The 5,425-nt window shown below is 32.4% G+C and overlaps 1 long non-coding RNA gene across 3 annotated transcripts; it reads right to left on the bottom strand.

The window, feature by feature from the left end:
* Positions 1 to 2,211: 2,211 nt before the first annotated feature.
* Positions 2,212 to 4,402, bottom strand: LOC123921884. 3 transcript variants are annotated; one of them, XR_006814196.1, is made up of 4 exons: positions 4,259 to 4,402; positions 3,694 to 4,137; positions 3,392 to 3,610; positions 2,212 to 2,457 (listed from the first exon to the last, which is right to left on the bottom strand). It is a non-coding gene; the product is annotated as an uncharacterized LOC123921884 (long non-coding RNA). The 3 variants fall into 3 exon arrangements; XR_006814194.1 differs by having other exon boundaries at positions 2,213 to 2,457; positions 3,694 to 4,114; XR_006814195.1 differs by having other exon boundaries at positions 2,216 to 2,457; positions 3,694 to 4,402.
* Positions 4,403 to 5,425: the final 1,023 nt, after the last annotated feature.

A 5,425-nucleotide genomic window follows, 5' to 3' on the forward strand; every position in this document is an offset into this window, starting at 1 on the left:
TTAATCATAAGTTAATTTGCGTAAATCAAATTCAATTTGTGTGGTGAGATGAGTCATTGATTTCCAATAATTACCATTTTTCTTTTGTTTTACAAATCTAATCACCTATTGGAAGAAAATAGTATTTAGAGAAGAAGGCGAAAATCTTAAATTGTGTAACTAAAAATGTGGAAAGATTTAGATAGAGATAATTTAGTTATCAACCCTCCCTAAAAAATAGCATTCATAGGGGTACTTTTTTTTTCTCTAGGGATATTGTCATATTGATTACAAATAATTGGTCATTGAGTAATTGGTATAGCATTCATAAGGGTACACATTTTTATTTTTATTTTTTAGGAGTAAGGGTTGGTATGGCCAGCTTGAAATTTGTTTAAAGTCAATTGATTTATATGGAAATTAATTATACAACCTTGATCTGATAAGGGGAGAAGCACCCTAGGCTGTTTGTTAAAGCTCAAAGGTCAGGATGGCGCGGGTGCATGCTTCTGCCATAGTCGCGCGTACACCGGATTTAGTCCCTGTAAATACCCAAAAAAACCCAAATTTTTTCATTTTCCATTCATTTTCTCTCTCTTCTTCTCTCTCTAATCCGAAAACTCTCTCATCTCTCTTATTTCACCTTCACCAATTTTGTTGTCGTTAAGTTTCACTAAATCATGCTTAGAAAAACATATATTATTACAACATGTTCATCACATTTCTTGATAGTGCTCTCAAGTTTAACCAAAATAAACAACATTTATAAGTATTTTAATCTCATTTTCTTCAAAATCAATCTCTTAAACAAAGTGCTTGAATCATCTACTTTTTCTTATAGTTGCATGATTTTTGCTCTAACTTAATGCACCTTAAATAGATGAGTTGCTTTTAAACAAAGTGACTGAATCCTCTACTTTTTCTTTTCTTTTTTTTTTTGTAAAAATTTGTGTTGTTGCGGTGGTGACGGTGATAGTGATGGTGGTGGTTTTGAGAAGAAGATGAAGATTTAATGTGATGTAGGTTGTGAAAGAGATAGAAAATTGATGTGTGTGTTGTGTGTGGGTGAGAGTGGGGGTGGTGGATGAAAGGTTAAGCTAGTGTGTGTATTTGATGGATTGAAATGAGTTTATATAGAGTGTTTGAAAGTGAAGAGGATAGATGAAAGCTAAGGGAAGCTTTTAAAGCCAATGAAATTCTTACACTTGTAATGCAATGAGGATATGAGAAACATAGCAAATGGTATTATGCAAAGTCATGGATGGATAGTAGAGAAGAAAAATAACAAATGGTATTATGCAAAATCATGGATGGATAGTAGAGAATGAAGTAGAAGCACTACTTGTCACTTGATTAAGGTGTCATTTGGCTTGAAGAAGATATATGTGGTCAATGCATGCATGATGGAGGTTCCAAAAGCTTCTTGAGTAATTACCAAGACACAATTGTCACATGAGCATTGGACTTATTGCATCACACATGACATAAGGCACTAAGTGCAAAGATCATGACACACTTGTCATATCACTATTGGACTACACATGATAGGCCCACACATGCTTATAGGTGTCAAGAGATGGTTGGTCACGATGGATAATGTTTTTTAAGGAGTTAGGGTTTCTAATGACATCATGTATGATGTCATCCAATTAGGGTTGCAACTTCTATCTTTTATAGTAAGTAAAGATTATTCTCTAAACCACTTCCCCACTATTTCCTCCATTATTCGTATGACATGCTTATGTATAAGGCATCATATACATGAGGAATATATGTTTTTCTTTCACAACATACACAAATTTTCGTATCTCAATTTTATGTAAGAACATTAAGCAATATGCGGCATCCTTTGAAGGTAAATATTCTGGCCATGAATAAAAGATTTCAAACCAAGTGTCTTGAAGCTGTCTTGGATGATCTTCTTTACCGAACAAAGGATATTCTTCTAAATGGATTTGATAGGGACACTATTTCATATAAGTTATTCGTATTTGATCTACTTAATCTGGTGAATATGTCTATATTGGAGGTAGCAGTTGTCACTTCAACTTGTTGAGGCATAAAAGTTGGCACTACTTTGATTCTTGAAAAAGTGACAAGAATTGAAGAATCGATTCTATAATTAAAATAGTTTCTACATGACAATGAGTCATTGTAGCCCGCATTGAAAAATCAGATCCAATTTATTTATTTATATTTCCTTCACCTTATATAACACCCTATATCGGTTTATCTAGAATATCGACAAGAGTGAACATAATTGAATTGGGAAACATTAATTTTCATTACATAAAGACCAAATACATGAATAGGATTACAAAAAATCCAATAAATGAATATATGATTGAGCTAACAATTGAACATAAATAAACTGAATCTTATACAAACATAAGATTAACTTAACGTCAGCTCCATAATATAAACCACGTATCCGAATCTTCATGCTTCGAGGCCACGATCCTCGAACAACCTGCTTATCTGAAATCAAATAAGTGGGGATGAGAACAATCACTTCGTCTCAGTGGATTCCTACTACCCAGTTACTATTGGTGTCTACACCGGGGAAACTGATGAACTAAAAGTTCCTTGATCCTGATTGTCAGTCTCTAACATAATTTCATAACATGATTTCATAAACATAATAATATAAAGGTGTAACACAAATTAATTATTTTGTTCCTTTTAACATAACTAAAACACTCTAAGGTGAGCCGATCTTAGAGCTCTGACATATCCGTCGTCGATGATTATACGCATCGACACGGCACGAAGCTCACAATCGTAACATGATTGAATTCCTTGAATCCCATAACGTGGTACTTAAGTAACCACCATGATTGACCGATTTTCTTAACTTAGCTTAATTATCCTGATTGTTATCCTGCCCATGAATTCCCTCCCAGGGTATTTCTAACTTGTCCTGATTCTTGATACGTAATTTTCTAAATTGTGTCTGACGCTATAAATATAGTATATTAGTATATTGTCTATGGAAATGTTCCAGAATGAATAAGGGTTTAAAACGAGTGACTAATTAAGTTTGAAAAGTAGTAAAGATGTAGGGTACTGTCATGTTATGCTCGCCTAGCGAAGTTAATTCTCGCTTAGCAAATACACCAGTTCAGTGCTCTATTTTGCATTTTCTATATAAATTCATTAATTCGCCACCTACAAACCATATTCATCCGGTCATAGTCATTAACCATTATCCATCATTTATAGTAGAGGTGGACTTGGGGATTTAATCCACCTCACACACAATATAGTCCTAAATTCCTTAATGTTATCATGCATCATAATTTTGGGGGAATATCTTAACTTACTTTCTAAACTAGTGTTGTCATACATATTCTTGATTTGGGAAAACTACAGTACTAAACTAACTAGAGTTTAAGGCTCTAAGGGAACCCACCTGAAAATAAGTTTGAACAATACCAGCGACACTTCCAGAGCTCGCCGAAACGCATACTTTGCAACTGAAATGCTATAAACCTATAATCAGAATTTTCTGCATAATTTTGCATCATAGCTCCAACTTCAAAGCGGTCTCCAGCCCTCAATATCGATCCAAATTATACGCGGTCGGCACCAAAACGACGAGAATTTCGTCGGCTTTCCAGAAATCTAAGTACTATTCAAAACAGAGTTACGGTTTGACAGATACAGATTAAATACTGAACACAGGTCCTACGAAAATTATGCAGAATTTCTTACCTTTCTAACTCTTAACTTTCTCCAATTCTGTTTCCACAGCCTTCCATTCATACCTCAACCAACAATGATTCTTTATAAGAACCTCAACTTGATTTTCCAACATCCACAATTTGCAATTACTCAATCCATCACATGCAATCAAAGTAAATGAAGAGGTAAACATCTATTCATGTGTGGGGTTAAGATTAAATGTTTGGATTCAACAAGAGAAAACTCATGTATACTTATGTAAATGGAGACTGAGTTCCTTACCTTACTTTATGCACAACATCAACTCAATCCAAGTACTAACAGTTCATGAGGGAAGTGATGACCACCATACTAGTAACAATCCCTTATCAATGATTTGAATGAAGCCCAAATTCTAAAATATGAAACTTCAATTGAACTTCAGTACATCCTTTCTCTTCCAACTTCAGTTCTAAACAACAACCCATAGTTATACTACCATGATTCATTCACATGCAACCATTCATACATGAGTGAAATCAGAATTTTGCAAGAATAGAAGGAGGAGTGTGTGGTTCGACCAAGAGGGAAAAAGATGAAAAGAAATAGGGCTTACTTGCTTTAGTGTCTCATGAGAATTCTGTTTCTAAAATTGCATGCTAATTTAGAGTAGATTTGATGTGGTAGCAAGGGGAGATGAATAAGGGCGTGAGGTTTTAGAGAGAAAGATGACACATTCTGTCTCTTCTTGTTTCTAGTGGCAAATGAACAAAATGAAAGGAATGAGTTTGGGTTGTGTGGTTAAAAAGAAAGTGTGGTCCCACTTGGTATCAAGGCCAACAATTAACCATACATGCTACCCCTTTATTACTAGTTTACCACTAGGGGTAAACCCGTGCGTTGCACGAGTTCGATTAAAATACATAATTAAAATATTTTTATAAATTAAAAATAATAATTGTGATAAGTATAATCACACATTCGATTAAAATACATTGTTAAATACTTTTTACGATATGGTTATATTCAATATTATAAATGTGTAAAAACAAAAAAAAATTGTTCAGAATTAAAATAATTTTTATTGAAATGATGTATCATATTTTGTTTTAATTGTGTCATCGTATAAAATCTTAGTTTTCATTATATGAGTTGCAATTTTAGTCACAAATCACTTTGCTTTTTTATTTTTAATGTATCCCTTATTTATTTATTTTCAATAAGAGTTGGAGGTCATACATACTTATACTTGGTGAAAATATTGCTCATGAGTAATGTTGAACTAAGAAGTATGATGGTATTGACATTTTTTATCACGTGATCTCGTGTTCTGAAAATTACCTATCAAATAGCAACGTTACTGTTTACTCCCTTCTATATAATTTAATATGCCAAATAACTTATCTACTTACCTCCCTCTCGTTCTCTTAAAGTTTCTTATCAATTATTCACTTGGTGAAATTTTATCCCGATTTTATTAGTCTCGATTTTCAGGAAAATATATCAACCCAAAATTTAATTACGGGCTCGATTAAAATACACAATTAAAATATTTTCATAAATGAAAAATAATAATTATGATAAGTATCATTATATATAATTAAATGATTGATAATATTTTAAAATATAGTGAAATAGATAGGTTTAATATTAATTTATATTAAAAATAAGAGGGTTATTTAGAAATATGAAATTTTGTATTGGTTTATATAATTGATTTTTTATTTTTATATATATTTTTGCTCAAAAATATATTTTAAAGACAATTAATATAGTTTTTAAT

This window comes from Trifolium pratense, linkage group LG4, assembly GCF_020283565.1.
Source record: "Trifolium pratense cultivar HEN17-A07 linkage group LG4, ARS_RC_1.1, whole genome shotgun sequence".
Lineage (NCBI taxonomy): Eukaryota > Viridiplantae > Streptophyta > Magnoliopsida > Fabales > Fabaceae > Trifolium > Trifolium pratense.